The 24,299-nt window shown below is 43.2% G+C and overlaps 3 non-coding genes across 3 annotated transcripts; 1 reads left to right on the plus strand and 2 right to left on the minus strand.

Moving 5' to 3' along the window:
• The first annotated feature begins 5,225 nt into the window (after positions 1-5,225).
• Positions 5,226-5,331, plus strand: LOC112087351. Its single transcript, XR_002900037.1, has one exon. It is a non-coding gene; the product is annotated as a small nucleolar RNA R71 (small nucleolar RNA).
• A 2,390-nt stretch (positions 5,332-7,721) lies between these two features.
• LOC112087382 lies at positions 7,722-7,828 on the minus strand. Its single transcript, XR_002900065.1, has one exon. It is a non-coding gene; the product is annotated as a small nucleolar RNA R71 (small nucleolar RNA).
• Positions 7,829-11,740: 3,912 nt separating this feature from the next.
• On the minus strand, positions 11,741-11,847 carry LOC112087402. Its single transcript, XR_002900083.1, has one exon. It is a non-coding gene; the product is annotated as a small nucleolar RNA R71 (small nucleolar RNA).
• Between the last annotated feature and the right edge of the window lie 12,452 nt (positions 11,848-24,299).

Below are 24,299 nucleotides of genomic sequence, written 5' to 3' on the forward strand. Positions count from 1 at the left end.
GCTTTCGTCTCTTACAGTGAATTCGCTCGATCACTTCTAGGTCTGGTAATTCGATACTTCACTCTCGTGGCTCCAATTACTGAGATCAATTTCTAAGCGGTTAGCAACAGAAACAGCATAGAGAACAAGAATGAACGAATGACTCCTAGAAGATTTTGAACCCTAAATCGAATAAGGCATAAGATCAAGACATGAAATTCCCTTTGAAAAATCCCTTAAAAACCCAACTGAGAAATTACTCAAACATAGTTGAATTCGACATCACAAGAGTATTTAAAATTGCAAAGAATTGAAGTAGAAAAAGTTTAGAAACGAAGAACAAATTAAAGTAGGAGATCCGATGGATCCCCTCTTGGTGGCTCCTCTTCTGGGCGTGACTCTCTTCTAGGGTTCTTGGTGAGAAATGTGGCACACACTTCTAAACGACTTAAAAAGGATTTATATAGTGTCTTGAGTCTTTGGGAAAGCCTAGGGCTTGCAGGAATAATGATGGGAGTGACTTGGGCTTTGATATGGGCTTCTGAGGCTCGGAATTGAGCTCCCCGCGGTCTAAAATTTCGCACCCCCGGCAGATGATGTTTTGGCCGCGGGTGAGCTTCTGACTGTAATGATTTGCCTTCAGTGTTTTGACCATATCTAGAGATCTAACCGTTGGGGCTTTGATTCCACTTGTATTAGAACGCTGGTTGTCTCCTCTATATGGTGTCAAAATTTGGAGATGATCGGACGGTAGGAAGGCCTCCATTTGTTACCAAACCTCCGACAGTCTGAATTTATCCAAAGTTATGTTTATTGCTCCCAAGTGCATTCCTTTTGCCAGAATAACCTGAAAACTCTTTGGTGATTCTAAAACATAGAAATCACTTAAAAACCTTTAAATCTGAGTGAAAACACCTGCATAAGATATTAAAAATGATCCATAAAAGTGGTCAAAATCAGGTGTTATCAGTTGCATCACTTGCATGAGAGTAATGATAGGTTTCTTTGAGAGAGAATGATCTTAAGAACTTGAATTCATGGCCCTAGTAATTAGTTCTCTATTGCTTTCAAAACAGGTATGAAATCAAGACTGAACCATGCTTGGGACTAGTGTCTCAATACTTCTGTGTTAGTTGGATGAAGTTGTGATTAACTCCAGGCTTGTTTAAAGTGCCATAACTTGACAATCTAATTATCATGTTTGTGCATGTCATTGTGAACTCATGGGTGCCATAAAATATTTGAGCTCACTTATCCCTTTTTACTACTCTTTGCTAGCTCAAATAGCTGTTCTCTTATTTTGAGACAGTTCCTTGTCTTGAACCAAACCTTCCTTGAAGCCTGAAACACGTTGGTGAGAGATGTTGTGAGGTCTTTTTCTGAATAAACTTTACAGAAAGTGTTGGGTTTAGGGCAACAAAAATAGAGTTTCATGTAGATCTATCTCTGCATCATGAGTCTATAGTAGGCTAGGATGTGATCTTGGGAAACACTAAGTGGAAAAGAGAGAGAGTTTGAGATGAGAACCAGGGGATGGAAAAGAAAAGAAATCAGTTTGGGGTCTGTTGTTTAAAAAAAGAAAGCTCTTGTGTTTTGAAAAGAAAAGGTCTAGCCTATAAGTGAAAAGAAAAGAAGCCAAAAAGGCTCAAGTGTTTAAAGAGAAAAGAAAAGAGACTAGACAACGCTATGTGAAAAAGAGCTAAGTGAAAGGTTTAGACCCCAAAAGCCTGAGTTTGAGAATGAAAAATGAATCCCCTGGTGAGGAAAAGAATGAGAGTAAAGTGAGAAGTGGGTTGAGAAGGCAATGGATGTCTTGAGAGAAGGGTAGCTTAGGTGTGTTCTTCTTGGGTGTAGAGTTAAGCTGAAAGACCAACTCGGGGTAGTGGGTAGATGGGATTCTACTCTTGTATGCATCAGTTGCCTTTTATCCTTAGCATTCTGTTAAAGTTTGTTCCTTCTTGAGTGATCCCTTGAGCTGCATTGAACCCATAAGCTTTGAATGAGATCATCTTTATCTCATAACCTCATCCAAAAACCAAATGAGTTCACATGATTTGCATGAGCATGATCCACATGATATTTAACTGAATGTCAAAGGGCTGGAGTTAGGAATTCTTGTGAAAGTGGACACTTGAGTTTAGTTCACTTAGTGATGAGCATGGCTAGTTTTTATGAGTACACCAGTTTGTATTGCAATTTCGAATTAGTAACTAGGACCATGAGTTGAACTATTTGATGATTACGCTCTCTTTAAGAAATGTGAACTCCTAAACTCATTCCCTCTCTCTCATTTGTTCTTTTTGCTTGTGGACAAGCAAAGGATAAGTGTGAGGGGAGTTAATATATTCATGAATTGCATCATTTAGTGTACATATTTAAGTCCAAATCATGTCTCATTTGCATACATCTTAGATCTTTAGGCATTGTTTTAGGACTTAGGAGATTTGCATTAGGTCCAAGAGAGTTTCGCATGGTTTGGAGTGTTAAACAGGTGCTTATGGAGCTTATTTGGAGTGGAAAATGTGAACCAGATGAAGAAATGGAGTTGAAATGATCAAAAATGGTGTAGAGGAGCAATTTTGAGGTTCTCAGCGAAATTCTGTACTGATGGTTGAAGATTCTCGGCTAAATTCTATTCTGCGGGTAGATATCTCTGCCAAAGCACGTACTGCTGTTTAAGTTTCTCGGCCAAAAATCTCGGGTGCAGGTACGTCTTGCCGGCCGATTCAGCCTCCGGGGTCCTCAGAAAAGATCAAAATAATTAAGCCTAGATTCCAGAACAGTTGAACTCAATACATTTGGAGCAGCGAGCTGAAAGATACGGCTACCAGAAGACAGACCTGTCTTGCATCCATTCCGGAGGAATCCGATACGTCTGAAAGATTGCCTGACTGGGGAGCCTTGCCGTCCGATTCAGCTGCCTGGGTCTTCATGAAAGTTGGAGAAGATGTAGTCGTGGTTTCAGAACAGTTCGAATTAGTGGATTCGTAGCAGTGAGCTGAAAGTTATAGCCATCAGAAGACATGCATGTCTCGCTTGCATTCCAGACCGATTAATTGTGCTTCAATGATTACGCTGGACTCTGCTCTTCCTCTCCAATTCAGTTTCCGGAGCCTTCATCAAGATTCAAGAGCTTTGTGTCTTCTTTCCATAACACTTAAGATCACAAGATTTGAAGCTCGGATCTGGGAGATAACGTTTCCGAAATGAACATAGTTTTAGAAGCCTTCTCAGGATCGTTCCGGTTTAGTGTTAAAGATCGGCCGTCCGGGAACCCTTCCATTCTCCGGATGCACTTGCACTATTCATGAACATTCTAGATAATGAGCTGCCTTGCGACTGGACTTTGAATCAAGCCATGTGGACCAGCATTACAGGAGTTATGCTGCCTCCAACGCAGAGTGGTCCCAGAAAGTAAGAAATGCTGCGACTTGGGTGTGTGACTTGGTAAACTCGCACCCATGAATATTAATACTCTGGAAGCAAGCTACGACTTTAGAGATGTGTTTAAGGAGAATCTGAGCAGGGTAGAGTCTTCCAGAATCAAATTTTAAGTCCAAAAAGCTAAGTGACTTGGGTGTGCGAGTTGGACATGAAGTGGAACCATCTAGCACATGTGTTCGCAGATGAGACCGACTTGGGCGTACAACTTGGGCAAGGGAGTGACCATCTCACACATCATGCACAAGACCCAACTGAGTTGGGTCAGTATCCAGTTTCTCATGGGCTGACACGGCCCAAAACCCTTGCTATATATAGTTATTTGGGAAAAACCCTAAGACATCTTTGATCTCTCTCTTTGTTTGCTTTTCCCCTTTTGTCAAAAACGAGTTCGTTAAGAGATATCTGAATGATTTAATCAATCAAAAGCTGTGTCTTATCATCTCATCTTCTTATCTTTGCTTCTAATCATGATTAACATCACCTCTTGCAAAAAATTTGGTGTGTTAATCATGATTAGTAAGTAGTAATCTTTTAAGCTTCTAGGTGTGTAGATTAGGATGTTTAGATGTTTGATTTATGATGTTTAGGTTCGAGATTCTCATTTTCTGTCTTTAGTTAGCTGCTCTTAATGCTAGATCTCTCATTATAAGCTTGATCTAGACCTTAGGCATTTCTCCACCCACAAGGTGTTTGATGCAATGGCTGAAAGAGCTAAGCTAAGGGTTTATGCCTTTTTCATCATGATAGTGATAGTTAAATGCATAAATGACATATTAGAACTGTTTCTTAATACTCATTGATTCATATTTCACAAATAAGAATTTGGTTTGAAAGTGAATTAGTGTAGAGATTAATGCCTTCATGAGAGGATTAGTCTAGTTTGGAGTTCTAAGTTAATTGGATTTGAGTTCATGTGATTGCTTGCTATATATTTCTGTGTAAGATTCAGTCTATCTTAGCTCTTATTTTGATGCACTAAGAGGCTGTCTGGTCATTTTAGACTTGGAACCTTATGCTTGTTGATTGCTTATTCGCTAATGGGAATTAATCTGAATAAGTAATTTGCAAAGGGATTTCTGTCGTGGGAATTAATTAATCTGCTTTGGAAGTCTATACTAAAGAATTGCAAGTGATTCATTGTTTTCTTAGCATCATGAATCAACATTTAAAGCACCCTGATCAATGATCACATCTAGAGGTTTAGCTTTCACTTTATTTGAATTTGAGTCTTTGTCTTGTTTATCTTGTTTGCTTGTTCTTAAGTACTGCTTGTTTTGCTTGTTTTATGTTTTAGATCACTAAATCACCAACCTGTTTCTTTAGACTTGGATTAAGAATTGATCCTCATAGTCTTAGTGCCTAGATAATTTCCATTTGGATTGACCCTCAAGTGCTACAACACAAGAGGTTAATTGACCTTAGTAGGCAAAAAAACCTACTATCATTGAGCTCCCATGAAATTGATTTCTTCTTCGTGATATATGCCATCATCTTCATATCTTCCATTTTCATCATTTCCTGCAGCAGTATCACAATCATGTATGTTCTTATTTTGAGATTTAAGAAGTTGACTAACCATACTTTTTAGCTCAGAAATCTCCCTTGACTCATGACTAATGATAGTCTTCTTTGATCTGTCATACTCAGGGTTATTGTTGTTGGCTACAGCAAAATTTTTGATGAGTGCTATCCCTTGTGGTATAGTTTTCAAACTGAAATCTCCATTGCTGGCAGTGTCAAGAGAAAGTTGATACTTCTACTGAAGTTCTCTGTAGAAGGTGCTTAGCAGGTTTGCTCCATAGAAACCATGATGAAGGCAGTCTCTCTCATACTCTTTAAATCGCTCCCAAGTTTCATAGAATGATTCTATTAGGCCTTGTTGGAAACTTCATATCTTGTTTTTAAGCTGGTTTAATCTTGACTTGGTGTAGAAGTGGTTCAGGAAAGCTGACATGCATTCTTCTCATGAAGTAATAGAACCAGGTGGTATAGATTTTAACCATCTAAAAGCTTTATCACTTAGAGAGAAATGGAAAAGCTTACACTTCACATAGTCCACAGTGTCTGGAGTGGTTCTCACTATTCCACATATTTCTTCAAAAAGATCAATGTGGTCCATTGGATGCTCAGTAGAGATTCCATGGAACTAATTTTGCTTCACCAAAAAGACAATCTGAGGTTTTATCTTGTGATCTTCTCTTGCTGGGGCATGAACTTGAATAGCTGAACTATTTTGAAAGTGTTTGTGAGGTGCATCGAAATCGGCAATAAGTCTATTGCGGAGCTGTCTTCTCGCAGGATTGGCAAGTTATATGGGGCGATTGGACTCTCTACCATTTGGTGGAACAATGTTTTCATCATTCCTTCTTTCTCCTTGATCGTCCTGATCTCGTCTCCTTTGATCATCAGGGAAATGAGCAGCATTTCTAGAGATTTGATTTCCCTCTTCATCCAGTTGTGGGTGGCCATATGCTTCATAGGCAGAATCTTGATCACCATCGTGAATAGAATCACGGTCATCATCTCCAATGTGATCATCTTGATCACGATTTAACAGATCTTTTCAATGGGCATTTGGTTTGGCCATTTTGAGAGTTTTTTGGGGAACCTTTTTCAATGGGCGTCCTTTTTCAGAGTTTCCAAAGTTCTCTTTCATGTTTGGCGATCTCGTCTAGGGGCGGTACAATGTTGGCAGGATTTCTCCTAGTTTTCATGCACCTAAGAGCAAAGAATGATAAAAAGAGAAGTTAAGAAATCTCCAGCAGAACTCAAAAATCTTGTGGTCTAAAATTGAAATTAAATTAAGAAATCAAGTCAACAGCGACAAATCCCCAGCAACGACGCCAAAAAACTTGATGTGGATGCAGTGGGCAACACAAGTTTTACCCTAGATAAGCTGCAAGTGCACAGCAAACGCAGTAGTACATAGGGATCGAATCCACAGGGATTTGTATGCTGAGAACTTCTAACTGATGCTAAAAACAATCGTAGACCTAACCTTAATAAAAAGAGGTTTTGGTTTGTCACTAAATCTAATCAAGCAGAGAATTAAAAAGCTCGAAATAAAAATTGGTTGAAACCTATGGAAAACGGCGCTGGGACTAGGGTTCATCGTTAGGGTTCATGTTCCAAAACACAAGGAATTTAGGCAATTGTTTTTTATGACTCTGAAACTAGGATAGACACTTGGAAGATTAGCCAACTCTCGTCACCCTAATCATCTAATCACTTATTCATGGCAATTAACTCTCGCTCTCAAGCCAGAACAAAATCATGCATTGCAGATCGGAATCCATCTCGGCTTATGTATCCTCCGTATGTAGATTTCGTCTCCTACGACAGTGACGTCCAACTCGGTGATAACTCAGACATGGCTGAATCATGCAAAAATCTAAATCCTTTTTCCTAAAAACCTAGATGTCAGCCGAAAATGGGATCCCTTTGGATTGTCCTTTCACCCAACTCGGTGATAACTCAGACATGGCTGAGTTAGACATCATCATTGGTTTCTCTTGTTTGCTTGTTCTTAAGTACTGCTTGTTTTGCTTGTTTTATGTTTTAGATCACTAAATCACCAACCTGTTTCTTTAGACTTGGATTAAGAATTCATCCTTATAGTCTTAGTTCCTAGATAATCTCCATTTGGATTGACCCTCAAGTGCTACAACACAAGGGGTTAATTGACCTTAGTAGGCTAAAAACCTACTATCAATTTGGCGCCGTTGCCAATTGGGGATTCATTCTAGCATTAAGACTTTGGATCTTCTTGAGATCTAATCATTTTGTTTTGTTTTACTGATTACCTTTCAAGTGCTGTCTTTGTTTTCAGGTGTATGAAAACCAGAAGTCAAGCAAGAAGACAAAGAGAAAGAGCTGTGCACATTGAGAGGTTGGGTATGGATCAAGGGCAACATGCTCATAGTGGTAATGGAAACCACCAGAATTAGCAAGAGCCACAACCTCCACGTCCAAGACAAGTTGTGACATGGGATTGAAGATCCAACACCTGAAAACAATTTTGAGATCAAATCTGGCTTGGTCAACATGGTGCAATCAAACAATTTCCATGGCTTGGCAGTAGAACATCCATTAGATCACATTGATAACTTTGATAGAGTTTGTGATCTAACTAAGATGAATGGAGTGATTGAGGACAGTTTCAAGTTGAGGCTATTTCCTTTTTCTCTAGGAGACAAAGCTCATCAATGGGAAAATCTCTACGTCAAGGATCAGTCACAACATGGGAGCAATGCAAAAGAGCATTTCTAACTAAGTTCTTCTCTTCATCAAGAACATCAAGGTTAAGAAATGAAATCTCAAGTTTCATTCAGAAGAACCATGAATCTTTTTGTGAGGCTTGGGAAAGATTAAGAGGGTATACCATGCAATGCCCTCACCATGGATTCTCAGATGCTCAGCTGCTAAGTACCTTCTACAGAGGTGCTTTACCAAAAGTCAGAATCCTCTTGGACACAGCTTCAAAGACATCTGGTCTCTCAATGAGAAGCTATATAAACTTCTCCTAGCTTCTCATAAGTCAGTCAACTTGGTTAGAGATGTGAATCATGTGTTTCAAGACACATTTCAAGGGGAAGACATCACAGCTGTGGTAAAATTTGGAGGTGGACAACAAGGTTACCAAAAAGGCTTTACATACTACAAGAATAATCCGACCCAGAACTTTCACTCTCACATCAATAACCAACAAGGTTTTTTCCCTTCCCAACAGCAAAGCCTCCAACAGAACTTAGGGAATAAGGATCAAGAAGTACATAACCTGCTCCAGCAAATCCTCCAAGGTCAAGCAAGTGATGCCATGGACTTCAACAAGAAAATGGCAGAGATTAACAACAAGGTGGATTGCACTTATTCTGATCTTCTAACTCAACTTTTAACCTTGACTTCCAAATTGAAGACTTGATATGTCTATATTTTACATCATTTAGAGTGCATTTTAGAGTCCTCATCATGTGTTTTCCCATGTAAATTGAGTCTTTAGGCATGAAAATAGGATTTAGGGCTTGCATTAGGTCCCAAAGAGTTTTGCATGTTTTGAGGTCTTTATCAGGTGCTTTGGGAGTCATTTGGAGCTTAAGAAGAGGAGCAGAGAAGAAGACGGTGAAGAAAACGGTCAAAAATGGTGAAAACCGCTTGGAGGAATTTCTCGGCCAAATCGTGTACCGGACGGACAGAAACCTCGGTCAAAATCCTTACCGATCGCTCATTACCGGCCAAAATCCCTACCGATCGTCCAACCTCGACCAAAAAGCTTACCGATCGTTCAGCACCGACCAAAGTCCGTACCGATCGACCAAAGTCAGCCTGAGTCGAAGATCAGGTGTTAATACCGCGGGTCGAGTTTTGGCCGAGGCGAAAGAATTTTTACGACCAAAAAGCTCACCGCGGTACACAGCCCTCGGTCATTTTTCTTACCGCGGGAAGCTTTTCTCGACCAAAATCTGTCTTTGTCTGCGCAATTCAAAGATCAGAAATCCGGGGAACCTTCCGGTCCAAATCAGTTGGCAGGGTCTTCAGCAAAGTTGGAGATAATCAAACAAAGATCCCAGAACAGTTGGAATCATCCAATTCGGACCAGTAGGGAGAAAGATACAGCTTCCGGAAGATGCATCAACATTACGCGCATCCGAGAACTGAACGGCGAAGTACAAAGGTCACGGCGGACGGAGCCTTTCCAGACCAAATCAGCTTACCCGGTCTTCATCAAAGTTTGAGATCTGTGAAAGGCCTTTTCAGAACAGTAGGGATCGCTCAATTCGGACGAGTGGTTTGAAAGATAAAGTCTCCGGAGTTCACATCGGTCCGAACAGCTTATTTTCCGGTGATTTCGATGCGGTTCAAAGATGTGAAATCCAGGAAGACTTCCACTACCCAAGCTCCGACGGTTTCTTCACCAAAGTTCGAGTTTATTGAGTCACCTTGACTATGAAACTGGTCTCAGAGCATTCGGAGTCGTGGGTCGAAAGTTACTGCTTCCGGAGGGCGACATGGTCGATACGGGCCCAAATATGTTGCGATACGCGCTAAGTGTTTCTTCAGGGCTCGGCATCATTGCCTCGACATCGGCCAAGTCAAGGCTCATATTTTGGAAGTATCCTGAGCTAGGCCTCGTACTGATACCTCGGCACGTTGGGATCAAGGCATGCACACGTAAGAATGGAGCTGGAAACGACTAAGTGTTGAACATGCACCTCGGTGTAGCGACCTCGGCGTGCATGCCGGACCCTGTTCTCCCGAACCCCTCGACGTCCAAGCGCCTCGGCATTTCATGCCGAGGTCCATTGTCACAAGCCCAGAATTAAGAACAAAGCTGCTCAAGAACACACACGTGAAGATGGATCAAAGACTAGGGTTCATGCATGTTCTTGACGTGTTCTTCACGAGATCTTCATTTGGATCTGGACTCACGTGCACTCCTCGACATGAAGACCTCGGCTTCACTCTCCGACACACCGTGGCACTCACCCATCAACCCAAGAACACGGTTCAGTACCCGGTTTGTTCCGGGCTGACCCGCGACACTTTACCTTTGCTATATATACATTTTGAGACTAAAAACCTAATCATCTTATCTCTTATCTGTTTTTAGCTTTAAGAACTTGCCTCTTTGGTGAAACTTGATCATTCTAATCCGATATCTCGTTTTTGCATGAAAAATCTTGTTCTTTCTTTATTTCTTTTATCATCTAACATTAAACTCCTCATCATGACCAGCTACACGTCTTGCAAAGGACTTAGTGAGCTCGTTATGATTAGTGAGTAGTCGTTTAAGCGGCTTTAGATGAGTAGATTACAGTGCTTTCAAGGTAGATTAGTGGGTTTAGGTGTCTAGTCTTGCATGTTTCATTCTTTAACCGACGAGATCTCTAGGCTGGATCCAAGCACATCACTTGAGGTTCAGATCTGAGACATATCTCGCATCAAAAGTGTTTGTAGAAATGTCTGAACCACTCGGTTATGGGTTTAAGAGTCTTTCATCGCGAGAGTGATAGTTTGTTCTCTTAAATGACATTTTTGAACTGACTCTTATTGCTGATTGATTCGATGCTTCTCAAAAGACATTTTTGGTATGAAGGAGAATCAGTTTAGATGCTTAATACTTTCATGAGAAGATTAACATGCCTTGAGTTCAAAGTTAAATGAAACCGCTTGATGTTTTGATTCATTAACCAACTAGTTGAACTTGGAAGCACCCGAGTCAAGTATCTCGTCTAAAGTCCCTTGCTTTATTGCATATTATCATCATCTGAATCGTTTAGTTATTATTTGCATCCTGTCTCTGTTTAGATCTAATCATTTGCTTTACCTTTCATGCTTAATCGTTTGTTACTTAGCTTAGTTCAAAACCTTCACCTTTTGTCTTGACTTAAATGAACAAACATCATAGTCTAGTGTCTCGTTGACTTGTCTGGATTGATACCTCTTTGTGCTACTTCGACAAAGGGGATTGATAGCCCTGAGACCTAAAATGTCTTATCTATCAATTGGCGCCGTTGCCAACTTGTCGGAGCATTAGTCTTTTGTTTGTTCTTGAGTTCAAGATTTTACCTTTCTTTGTTTTACTCACTTCTTTGCAAGTTCTTGTGCTGCTTTCAGGTGCATGAAAACCAGGTCTCGGAGCACAGAACCGCCTCTACCGTACGACGACAACATCAACCGGATTGAGAGGCGAGCTCGCGAGAGGGAACGGCATTTTGAACGACTTGGAATGGCAGAACAGCAAAGGATCGAGCAACAGGCTCACGAAGCCGAACACCAGGCTCATGCTAATCAGGCGCAGGCAGGCAGGAATGAACAACAAGCTTATGTTAACCAACAACATGCTCAGAGGAACGAAAGGCTTGCTCAGCAAAACCAACAACAAGCTAATAGAAACGAGCAACAAGCCCACCATGTTCATCCGCCACCGCCACAAGCTCAGAGACAACCTCCTCCAGTCTTTGTTGGAGAGAACGACCGAGCTAATGCGCACCAATACCGAGCTGGGATTCAAGCTCCACCGGTTCAAAACAACAACTTTGAAGTTAAAGCTTCCCTACTCAACATGGTGCAGAACTCAAAGTTCCACGGTCTAGCCGGAGAAGACCCTCTTGAGCATCTAGATCAGTTTGATCGGGTTTGCGACCTAACTAAGATCAATGGTGTCTCGGAAGATAGCTTCAAGCTACGCTTGTTCCCATTCAGCCTCGGTGATAAAGCTCACCAGTGGGAAAAGAACCTCCCGAGGGGTTCTATACAAACCTGGGAGCAGTGTAAACTGGCGTTCTTATCAAAGTTCTTTTCCACATCACGCACGGCTAAGCTCAGAAACCAAATCTCAAGCTTCACGCAGCACAACAACGAGAGCTTTAGCGAAGCTTGGGAACGGTTTAGAAGCTACACTAACCAATGCCCCCACCACGGCTTCTCAGAGGCATCCCTCTTGAGTACTTTATACCGAGGTGCACTCCCCAAGATCAGAAACCAACTCGATACAGCTTCAAATGGAAATTTTCTTGGGAAGGAGATCAATGCGGCAATGGAACTAGTCGAGAACCTAGCCATGTCTAATGATACTTATGGCGACGACTTTGATAGAGCAAACCGTACAGAGGGCTCTGGTGAAGAACAGCGTATGAAAAAGGATATCAGAGAGCTTCAGAGCAAGCTTGACAAAGTTCTGATGGCGACTCAAAAGCCAATACACTTTGTAGGCGAGTTTGATGAGCAAGGGCCAAGTTTTGATAATGTAAACGAAGATGGTCTAACTCAAGAGGAGCTGAACTACATAGGGAACCAGCAGAAGTATCAGCGGTTCAACAACTACAACAGTAACCCAAACCTCTCATACAGAAACCCGAATGTAGCTAACCCTCACGATCAAGTGTACCCTGCTCCGCAACAACAACAAAGCTACGCTCAAAAGGCTCCTTATCAGAATACCTTCCAGCCCAAGCAACAGTTTAGTGGGCAACAGCACGGCTACACTCAACAGAATCAAGCAGCTCAGGGTAACAACTTCACCAGCCAACCGCAGCATCACAAGTTTCCACCAGGGTTCAATCCGCAAACGATGGGTAATCAGCAACAGAATCAGAGAACGGGTCAGAACCAGCTGGGGAACGATGTCTGTGGGATCTTACAGCAACTGTTACAGGGTCAGCAGAGAGTTGAGAGCCAGCACGCGACAATGCAGCAAGATATCAGAGAGCTTAAGCAGAATCAAGCCTCTACATCATCCCGAGGCCCGGCTTTACCAGGTAAACCGGAGCCAAACCCCAAGGAGTATGTGAACGCCATTACATTGAGAAGTGGTAAAGAACTACAAGCTCCAACGCCTAAGACTACGCTCATTGAGGCCAATGAGCAATCAGAGGGGGAGGCAGCCTCAGGTGATGCGTGTAAAGAAGCGGATTTTGAGAAAGAACCGATCAAGGACAAAGGAAAAGAGGTGGAAAAGACAACTGAGCTTGAAAAGCCATACGTTCCACCACCACCTTACCAACCCAAGATACCGTTCCCAGGGCGTTTCAAAAAGAAAATCTTAGACAAAGCCAAAGCGGTCTTTGAGAAACACTTGGAGAACACGCAACTCACCTTACCCATTATAGATGCTTTCTTAGCTATACCACAGCTCGGGAAGTTTCTAAAAGATGCGATCCTCAACAAGACAAAGGAGCTCCAGGGTATGGTAATACTGAGCCATGAATGCAGCGCCATAATACAAAGGAGGTCTATACCAAGGAAGCTATCCGATCCGGGCAGCTTTACCTTACCGTGTGCTTTAGGTCACTTGAAGTTCTCAAACTGCTTGTGTGATCTAGGAGCTTCTGTGAGCTTAATGCCATACACGGTGGCGAAGAGATTGGGATACAAAAGTTACAAGCCGGCCAAGATCTCTCTTATACTAGCTGATAGATCGGTTCGCTTACCGGTGGGTTTGCTTGAGGATTTACCTTTAAGGATCGGTGAGATAGAAATCCCCACGGACTTCATAGTTCTTGAGATGGACGAGGAACCATTGGACCCTATCATCTTGGGCCGACCGTTCCTAGCGACCGCAGGAGCCATTATAGATGTGAGAGGAGGAATGATTGAACTACACATCGGTTCCGAGCATATGAAGTTCAATGTGAAAGAGATGATGAAGAAACCGACTATTGGAGGTCAGGTTTTCTATGTAGAAGTGATGGAGGAGCTAGCTGATGAGCTCCTGGAAGAGTTGAACGCAGAGGATCTGTTACAAGTGGTCCTTACACGTGAACAAAGCGAGCACGGGTACTTGAACGAGGAAAGCGAGGTGTACAAGCAACTTTTGGACCAACCGAAGGAACTTGGAGCTGAGGCTAGGTTCTTGGAGCTCAGGAAGAGTGGCCTCGACATTTTAGACAGCGAGGGGTCCATGGAAACAGAGGAGACACCTCGGGATATCATGGCCGTGGCACCTCATATCGATGCCGATGGTAATCCGCGCGAGAACAAGGAAAAGGCCGAGGAAGCTGTTCCGGGCCAATGTAGCTTTGATACCGATTGGAATGAGGCAGACGCTCCCCCTGTTGAGCTCAAGCCTCTACCAACAGGGCTCAGGTATGCGTTCTTAGGCTTGAACTCCACTTTCCTTGTGATCATAAACGATAGTTTTCTTGAACATGAAGAACGTGCATTGCTTAATGAAATCAAGAAATTCAGGAGAGCAATAGGGTATTCCTTGGCCGACATAAGAGGAATCTCTCCTGATATATGCACTCACCGGATCCACCTGGAGGACCAAGCCATGTCCTCTATTGAGCACCAACGTCGCCTTAACCCGAACCTCAAAGAGGTGGTTAAGAAGGAGATACTAAAGCTCCTTGAGGCAGGGATCATATATCCAATCTCTGACTCTCGGTGGGTATCTCCTGTGCACGTTGTGCCCAAGAAAGGTGGTATCACGGTGGTAAAAAATGATAAGGATGAACTCATAGCCCAAAGAACTATAACCGGCCATCGCATGTGCATTGACTATAGGAAATTGAATTCTGCATCAAGAAAAGATCATTTCCCTTTACCATTCATTGATCAAATGCTTGAACGATTAGCCAATCATCCTTATTTCTGTTTTCTCGATGGATACTCTGGATTCTTCCAAATACCAATAGATCCAAGAGACCAAGAGAAAACGACATTCACTTGCCCTTATGGCACTTATGCTTATAGGAGAATGCCTTTCGGTTTGTGTAATGCACCGGCCACTTTTCAAAGATGCATGATGCACATTTTCTCTGATCTAATTGAAGAGAAAGTTGAGGTGTTTATGGATGATTTCTCCGTATACGGTTCCTCTTTCTCCGAATGTCTTGCTAATCTTTCTCAGGTTCTAAAGAGATGTGAGGAGCATAGGCTTGTATTGAACTGGGAGAAGTGTCATTTCATGGTACAAGAAGGCATTGTCTTGGGGCACAAGGTATCAGAGAAGGGAATTGAGGTGGACAAGGCCAAAATCGAGGTAATGGTGAACCTGCAAGCTCCGAATTCTGTAAAAGGGATAAGAAGCTTTCTTGGGCACGCTGGGTTCTATAGGCGGTTCATTAAGGATTTCTCCAAGATAGCTAGGCCTTTAACTAGGCTATTGTGCAAAGAGGTGGAGTTTATCTTTGATGAAGAGTGTGAGGAAGCGTTTAAGAGGATCAAGGAGGCTTTGATCAGTGCACCAATTGTACAAGCTCCCGATTGGTCTTTACCTTTCGAAGTGATGACTGATGCATCTGACTATGCCGTGGGAGCTGTCTTGGGGCAGAAGAAAGATAAGAAACTCCATGTGATTTATTATGCCAGCCGCACCTTGGACTCAGCTCAAGAAAAGTATGCAACCACCGAGAAGGAAATGCTTGCCATTGTGTTTGCATTTGACAAATTCAGGAGTTATCTAGTGGGATCAAAGGTCACGGTCTACACTGATCACGCGGCCTTGAGGTACTTGATGTCTAAGAAAGACGCTAAGCCGAGGCTTTTGAGATGGGTCCTATTGCTCCAAGAATTCGACATGGAAATACTTGACAAGAAGGGCATTGAAAACGGGGCCGCAGATCATCTCTCAAGGCTGAGGATTGAAGAAAAGGTCCCCATAGACGATGCTTTACCTGAGGAACATCTCATGCTGGTACGGTCTTACTTAGAGGTGGAAGAGGCCAACACGATCAAGGAAAGAAGCCTCCCATGGTTCGCGGATCTTGTGAACTACCTATCTTGCGGTTTAGAGCCACCGGATCTTGATGCCTATCAGAGGAAAAAGTTCTTTAGAGATGTGATGAGATATCATTGGGATGAGCCGTATCTTTACGTGCTTAACAAGGACTATCTCTATAGGCGATGCTTGGCCGAAGAAGAGATCCATCCGGTGCTACAAGAATGCCACGGTTCAGCGTACGGTGGTCACTTAGGTGCATTCAAGACGGTTGCCAAGATTTTGCAAAGCGGCTTCTGGTGGCCGACTATGTTCAAGGACGCTCAAGATGTGGTATCGAGATGCGAGGCTTGTCAAAGGCACGGTAACATATCCAAGAGGAATGAGATGCCCCAAAACCCAATCCTTGAGGTCGAGGTCTTCGACTGTTGGGGCATTGACTTCATGGGTCCCTTTGTGAGTTCATACGGAAATCAGTACATCCTTGTCGCGGTGGACTATGTGAGTAAGTGGGTCGAGGCTGTTGCATCCCCAACCAACGATTCAAAAGTGGTGGTAAAGCTTTTCAAAAGTATCATTTTCCCACGGTTTGGAGTTCCAAGAGTAGTAATCAGTGATGGGGGAAGCCACTTTATCAATAAGACTCTTGAGAGTCTTTTAAGGAAGCATGGGGTAAGGCACAAGGTGGCCACACCTTATCATCCGCAGACTAGTGGTCAAGTGGAGGTCTCTAACCGACAGATAAAGGCTATTTTAGAAAGAACCGTGAGCTCATCTAGGAAGGATTGGAGCAAGAAACTTGATGATGCTTTGTGGGCTTACAGAACCGCGTACAAGACCCCCATTGGAACCTCACCGTTTAACTTGCTCTATGGGAAAAGCTGTCATCTACCGGTTGAGTTGGAATACAAAGCATTGTGGGCAGTGAAACTTCTGAACTTTGACATCAAGACTGCACAAGAGAAGAGGGTTTTACAGCTTCATGAGCTTGAGGAAATCCGGTTAGATGCTTTTGAGAGCTCTAAGATCTACAAAGAAAGGACTAAAGCGCTTCATGACAAGAAGATACACAAGAGAGAGTTCAAAGAAGGGGACCAAGTTCTGTTGTTTAACTCGAGGCTTAAGCTGTTCCCTGGGAAGCTGAGATCCAGATGGTCCGGTCCATTCAAAATTCTTGAAGTAAGACCTTATGGAGCGGTTGTTCTAAAAGGAAAAGATGGACAAGGCTTTGTGGTAAACGGTCAGAGGGTAAAACACTACCTGGCATCAGAAACAAGAGAGGGAGCTACCTCAGTTCCTCTTCTTGAACCAGAATCAGCCTGAAAAGGTATGGAAAGTCAAACTTAGTGACGATAAACAAAGTGCTCTTGGGAGACACCCCAAGCTTATCCTTGTAAATATTTCGTTTTTCAACTTCTTTTTCTTTTTACTTGAAGCTTTTTGAAGGGTTTGTTAAGTGTTTCAGGAGTTAGATGGTGAATCTTGATGATGAGAATAAGAAAAAGCTCGAAAATGACACGGCCTGATGAATTAAGTCCTAGAGTGTACGTAGCCTCGGTATCGACCCTTGGTATATACATACCGCGGTCACCTTTTACCGAGTAATAGCTTGAGAACCTCAGCTAAACTCCTCGACTTAATTTCACCATGGCCGTGCTTAAGAAGTTATGTGGTGAGATGACTAAGTGTGGGGGAGACCCACGGTGTAAACACCTCGGTATGATTATACCGAGGGGCAAGGTTCATCTCAAACGGTCTAAAACCTCGATCGAGGCCGTGACCAGTTTACACCAAGGCAGGACCGTTTAAACCCCCAGCACCAAGTGTTCTCTGTTAAAAACAAGTGACCTCGGCATGACACCCTCGTGGTGGAGCACACCGAGGTGCCCAGTTTCAAGAACGATCAAAAACATAAACACTTGGGACACTTGAGTCAAAGGAGAAGGTTTGCACGGACTAAGGAAAAGATTTGAAGGCCGCGGGGAAATTCTTGCTAACTTGAACTTAGCCCACTCGGCTTAGTGCCCTCGGGGTAGAACAAGTCGGGGCCGCTCAAGAGAACACGAGAAAAACCACTCTAGTCCGTACGGCTCACGTCATTCCAAAGTCGCGCCATTTGGAAGCCTTTGCGCGGTAATTTGAATTTAAACGCCCGGTCAAAGCTGTTTTGGCGCGAGTCAACGGTCGCAGCTGGAGGAGAAGGGGGGACCAGTCCCACTACAGTCCAAGCGCCAGCTGGAAAGCGCGACACCGCCCATACCAGCCTCCATCCCGTGCCAAAGCCGAGAGTTCGCCTTCTTCTCTCTTTTCTCTGCATTTCACGACCATATCTCTCTCATTTCTCATCCATTTCTTGTGATTCCAAGCGTTCTAGACTCGCTAGGGTGTTGTCTATTCATCATAAGCATTCCACTAAACTTGAATCTTGGATTCCCAAAGGTATTTGCTTCTTAAAGAACTCATTTTTTTCCCTTCATTCTTTGCAAGCTTTTACGTTTGTAAAATGTGGAATCGAATCTTTTAGAACATATCGACCTCTGGGAACAATTTTAAAAATTCCATCAGGATAGACAACACAAGAAAAACTGGTTTTTGTTCTGAAAATCACTTGTTCTTGAGTTTTTAAAATTCTTGAGAAAATGCGCTTGGAATCGGGCTTAATGATGATTTGTGTACTTGAGCTGAAATGTCTTGATAACTTGTCTCTAATCGGTTGTTCTGGCTTGTTCTTACTTCTCTCTTTGATGTATGACAAAGCTATAACTATGATCTTGTTAGAGAAAAAGCTCTGTCTTTGCTATCTTCAGAAACCTGTGCTTGTCGTTGTACTTGATTATAACGGTTTCTTTGAGGATCTGTCTTGCAGATGACCGGCGACCGAGCTGTTCCCACTCACGAGACGAACAAAAATGAGGTCCAGAGGAGGAGCACGAAAGGGAAAGCCGTGGCCGTAGCACGCAATGGTGGAACAAGCAAGAAACCCTCCGCGAGATCCGATGGTGAGCCAGCCGCCAAGCGAGCAAGGAACGCCGAGCTCCCTCTGGTTCCAACCCTTGAACCAAAAAAGAATGGGGAGCAGGCAGCCACTGAGATCGATGGAGATGAGCTGAGAGCCATAGTTCCCCATGTACCCGACTATGCCAAGAAAGCCAAGAAGGAACCAAAGCCCGAGCCCGAGGAAGAACATTTCCCGACTACTGAGGAGTACTTGGACCACTTTAACTCTATAAGAGTAGCTCAAGGTCGGTTCCCTGATATGGAGCTGTTGAGGAAGCTTGAGATACTCGATGATGTTACACTCATCTTTCAAAACATGGGCTTGGCCGAGTTCTTCATGATGAGCGATGTTGCTTACGAGGGGATCACACAACAGTTTCTTGCCACTTTGGAGGTTGTCATCTACCCCAAGAGAGATCCCAAGCGTCTACATGGCAAAGGATTCGGACACATTGAGTTTGACATAGAAGGCGTGCACTACAAGGTCAGTTTCAAGGAGCTTGATGAGATATTTGGATTTGAAAGGAATGGAAGCTCGCTTGATAAGTTTGTGTACCCTCGTGATGAATTGGCCGCGTTGTGGGAAACGATATCTTTTGGGCCTTACTTGGGAGGCAAAAGCAAGACAAGCTGCATCAGGAACCCTGCGATCAGATACACCAACCGGGTCCTGGCCTCTACGTTCTTCTCTACATACAACCCTGGTGTCATTCACACGGCAGAGCTTGAACTGTTAGGACTTGGACTTAAGCCGCTCATCACTCAAATGAAGAACAAAAAGGAGTACCAAGGGCCGATGCATGTACCGTCTTTAGGAGCGTTCTTTGCGATCCAAATGCTCACCTATAGACACAATGTGTGGTGTGACCGAAAAAAGAAGGGAGCAAGGAGGCTTCAGAACGGTTGGATTGTTACTACAATTTTGAGAGCTCAAGGGTTCATATTCCCTGATTCACCATCAAGGCCGAATCTCATTGATGAGCAATACCTAAGTAAAAGCGGTTTCTTTGGAGGCAAGTCAGGGGATAGATGGGTTTACAACTTCACGCTGATGCACAGGGACGGTACACAAGTTCTACTGCCTAACCGAGGCCTCACCATGCTTGATAAGCAGTGCAACATCTCCTTCTATGTCCTCAAGGATCAGTTGTACAACCCCTCTCTCGGCCCACCAATGCGCAAGTGCACCAAAGCCATACCTAACAAGCCGCAGAACGAGAACGGCCCGGCCGGATGAGAGAATGAAGAAGAACGACACCCTGAGAGAAGGATGGGAGCAGGCCGATATCATTTTGATCCATACGTGTGGGGTGAGCCTGAATACCACACCAAGAAGCTGTATTTGCGAGTGAACACTCTCCAAAAGTGGTGTAAGTGGCAAGACAAGACCATTCATGCCTTAGTGGACTGTGTAAGGCACCTGAAGAAGAAGGTCAAGAAGCTCACACGGCCATCTTCTCCGGACTCGGGGACCTCAACCGCACCAATTACACAAGAGGAGGTTGGGGAAAGCTCAAACGCAAGGAACCCGGAGTTTCCACCAGGCAAAGAAGATTGGATCGACCCTGCCTTGGCATTCTTACCTGAACCCTCGGATAGCAGCCCACCACGTCAGTCCACACCTTCCTGCTCAACATCAAATCCCTCGTACTACTTGGGATCAGACCTCTCCGACTAAGGTATCGACTTCAAACTCTTGTACATATGCATCTTGCGTATATCATCCTGCATTCGCTTAGTTTGTCTTTTTACTTCTCTCACACGCTTTTATAACACACGGGACTGTGTTATTCAAGTGTGGGGGAGGAGCTTTGTGTTTTCTGATCTTGTTTTCTTTGTTCTTATTTGACTTTTGCATTCTTGAGTCTCATTTAGCTTTGTACATATGATAAAACCGCATCATTAACATTCTAGTTGCATCTCGCATTCTAAGATCGAGTCTAGTTGCATCATTTAGGATTGCATCAGTGCAAGGAGCAATGATAGATTTTTTCCTAGAGAGTAAATCACTTGAGAACTTGAACTAAATATGCTTGTGAAACTCATTCTGTGCTTGTAAAGCTTGAAACGATTTGAATCTGTGAAGCAAGTCTAAATTACACTCAACTCTAGCTAAGTGATAACCCTGAACTTGAATTGTAAATATCTTCTGATGCATTGCTTGAATTGGCTTGTGGATACCGATATACATACTTGAGCTAGAATCATTGTTTTTACCACCCTCTTTTCCTTTGCTCAAGTAGCTGAATCCGCATCATGGATCAGTTCCCTCACCTTGAACCCAACTTTCTTTTCGAGCCAATGTTTGTGTGTGAATTGTAAGGCCACCTTGGACTGAACTTAGCAGAAAGTGTTAGGTTTAGAGCGACAAGGGCATGTCTCATTGAGTGCTACGTTCCAACATCAAGGAACCGAGAGTATTGGCAAGAAATAAGTGTGGGGGAAAAGATCTATTGGTGAGTGGAAAGAGGTGAGCTGAGAGAAAAAAAGAGAGAGTGGAAATAGCTAGGGGAATGAAAGAAAAAGAATCGAGTCTTGAATTTGAAAAGAAGAGCTCTGTTGTTCTAAAAAGAAAAGTATAGTCTTTGAAATGAAAAGAAGCCAAAAAGGCTCAAGTGTTCTAAAAAGAAAAGAAAAGAGCTGTTTGAATAAGTAAACACCAAAGGCTTGAAAATCAAAACAAAAGTGAGTCCCCTAGTGAAAAAGAAAGCGATTGAGAGAGTGAGGATCTTGAGAGGGTGAGCAAGTGAGAAAAGCTTTGAGTGGAGTGTGGGGTGTGATGAGTCTTGCCCTTGTATGCATCGGTTGCTTTTTACCTTTAGCATTCTGCCAAAGTTTGGTCGTTCATTGAGTGATCCCATTGTTGCATTACACCCGCTTGAATATTGATGAGATCATTTTTATCTCATGACCTTACCCTAGCTAAGCCAGCCTATTTGAACATTGCATCATTTGATTCACCGGTTACGAGCTTAATGAATGTGAAAGAGTTGAATGTGATAATGACTTGTGGAGATTCTGTGCTTTAATTGTAAAATATCTGAGTATGGCTTTACATTGCATATTTGAGCATGAATCCGAGTTCTCCTTGTGATCACTTCTTTCTAAAAAGGAAATATGAGCTCCATCTGCATTACAACCTCTTTCTCTCATTTGTTCTCTTCGCTTGAGGACAAGCAAAGGACAAGTGTGGGGGAGTTGATATGTCTATATTTTACATCATTTAGAGTGCATTTTAGAGTCCTCATCATGTGTTTTCCCATGTAAATTGAGTCTTTAGGCATGAAAATAGGATTTAGGGCTTGCATTAGGTCCCAAAGAGTTTTGCATGTTTTGAGGTCTTTATCAGGTGCTTTGGGAGTCATTTGGAGCTTAAGAAGAGGAGCAGAGAAGAAGACGGTGAAGAAAACGGTCAAAAATGGTGAAAACCGCTTGGAGGAATTTCTCGGCCAAATCGTGTACCGGACGGACAGAAACCTCGGTCAAAATCCTTACCGATCGCTCATTACCGGCCAAAATCCCTACCGATCGTCCAACCTCGACCAAAAAGCTTACCGATCGTTCAGCACCGACCAAAGTCCGTACCGATCGACCAAAGTCAGCCTAAGTCGAAGATCAGGTGTTAATACCGCGGGTCGAGTTTTGGCCGAGGCGAAAGAATTTTTACGACCAAAAAGCTCACCGCGGTACACAGCCCTCGGTCATTTTTCTTACCGCGGGAAGCTTTTCTCGACCAAAATCTGTCCTTGTCTGCGCAATTCAAAGATCAGAAATCCGGGGAACCTTCCGGTCCAAATCAGTTGGCGGGGTCTTCAGCAAAGTTGGAGATAATCAAACAAAGATCCCAGAACAGTTGGAATCATCCAATTCGGACCAGTAGGGAGAAAGATACAGCTTCCGGAAGATGCATCAACATTACGCGCATCCGAGAACTGAACGGCGAAGTACAAAGGTCACGGCGGACGGAGCCTTTCCAGACCAAATCAGCTTACCCGGTCTTCATCAAAGTTTGAGATCTGTGAAAGACCTTTTCAGAACAGTAGGGATCGCTCAATTCGGACGAGTGGTTTGAAAGATAAAGTCTCCGGAGTTCACATCGGTCCGAACAGCTTATTTTCCGGTGATTTCGATGCGGTTCAAAGATGTGAAATCCAGGAAGACTTCCACTACCCAAGCTCCGACGGTTTCTTCACCAAAGTTCGAGTTTATTGAGTCACCTTGACTATGAAACTGGTCTCAGAGCATTCGGAGTCGTGGGTCGAAAGTTACTGCTTCCGGAGGGCGACATGGTCGATACGGGCCCAAATATGTTGCGATACGCGCTAAGTGTTTCTTCAGGGCTCGGCATCATTGCCTCGACATCGGCCAAGTCAAGGCTCATATTTTGGAAGTATCCTGAGCTAGGCCTCGTACTGATACCTCGGCACGTTGGGATCAAGGCATGCACACGTAAGAATGGAGCTGGAAACGACTAAGTGTTGAACATGCACCTCGGTGTAGCGACCTCGGCGTGCATGCCGGACCCTGTTCTCCCGAACCCCTCGACGTCCAAGCGCCTCGGCATTTCATGCCGAGGTCCATTGTCACAAGCCCAGAATCAAGAACAAAGCTGCTCAAGAACACACACGTGAAGATGGATCAAAGACTAGGGTTCATGCATGTTCTTGACGTGTTCTTCACGAGATCTTCATTTGGATCTGGACTCACGTGCACTCCTCGACATGAAGACCTCGGCTTCACTCTCCGACACACCGTGGCACTCACCCATCAACCCAAGAACGCGGTTCAGTACCCGGTTTGTTCCGGGCTGACCCGCGACACTTTACCTTTGCTATATATACATTTTGAGACTAAAAACCTAATCATCTTATCTCTTATCTGTTTTTAGCTTTAAGAACTTGCCTCTTTGGTGAAACTTGATCATTCTAATCCGATATCTCGTTTTTGCATGAAAAATCTTGTTCTTTCTTTATTTCTTTTATCATCTAACATTAAACTCCTCATCATGAGCTCGTTATGATTAGTGAGTAGTCGTTTAAGCGGCTTTAGATGAGTAGATTAGGGTGCTTTCAAGGTAGATTAGTGGGTTTAGGTGTCTAGTCTTGCATGTTTCATTCTTTAACCGACGAGATCTCTAGGCTGGATCCAAGCACATCACTTGAGGTTCAGATCTGAGACATATCTCGCATCAAAAGTGTTTGTAGAAATGTCTGAACCACTCGGTTAAGGGTTTAAGAGTCTTTCATCGCGAGAGTGATAGTTTGTTCTCTTAAATGACATTTTTGAACTGATTCTTATTGCTGATTGATTCGATGCTTCTCAAAAGACATTTTTGGTATGAAGGAGAATCAGTTTAGATGCTTAATACTTTCATGAGAAGATTAACATGCCTTGAGTTCAAAGTTAAATGAAACCGCTTGATGTTTTGATTCATTAACCAACTAGTTGAACTTGGAAGCACCCGAGTCAAGTATCTCGTCTAAAGTCCCTTGCTTTATTACATATTATCATCATCTGAATCGTTTAGTTATTATTTGCATCCTGTCTCTGTTTAGATCTAATCATTTGCTTTACCTTTCATGCTTAGTCGTTTGTTACTTAGCTTAGTTCAAAACCTTCACCTTTTGTCTTGACTTAAATTAACAAACATCATAGTCTAGTGTCTCGTTGACTTGTCTGGATTGATACCTCTTTGTGCTACTTCGACAAAGGGGATTGA

The sequence above is a fragment of the Eutrema salsugineum genome, unplaced genomic scaffold (genome assembly GCF_000478725.1).
Source record: "Eutrema salsugineum unplaced genomic scaffold, Eutsalg1_0 scaffold_18, whole genome shotgun sequence".
Taxonomy (NCBI): Eukaryota; Viridiplantae; Streptophyta; class Magnoliopsida; order Brassicales; family Brassicaceae; genus Eutrema; species Eutrema salsugineum.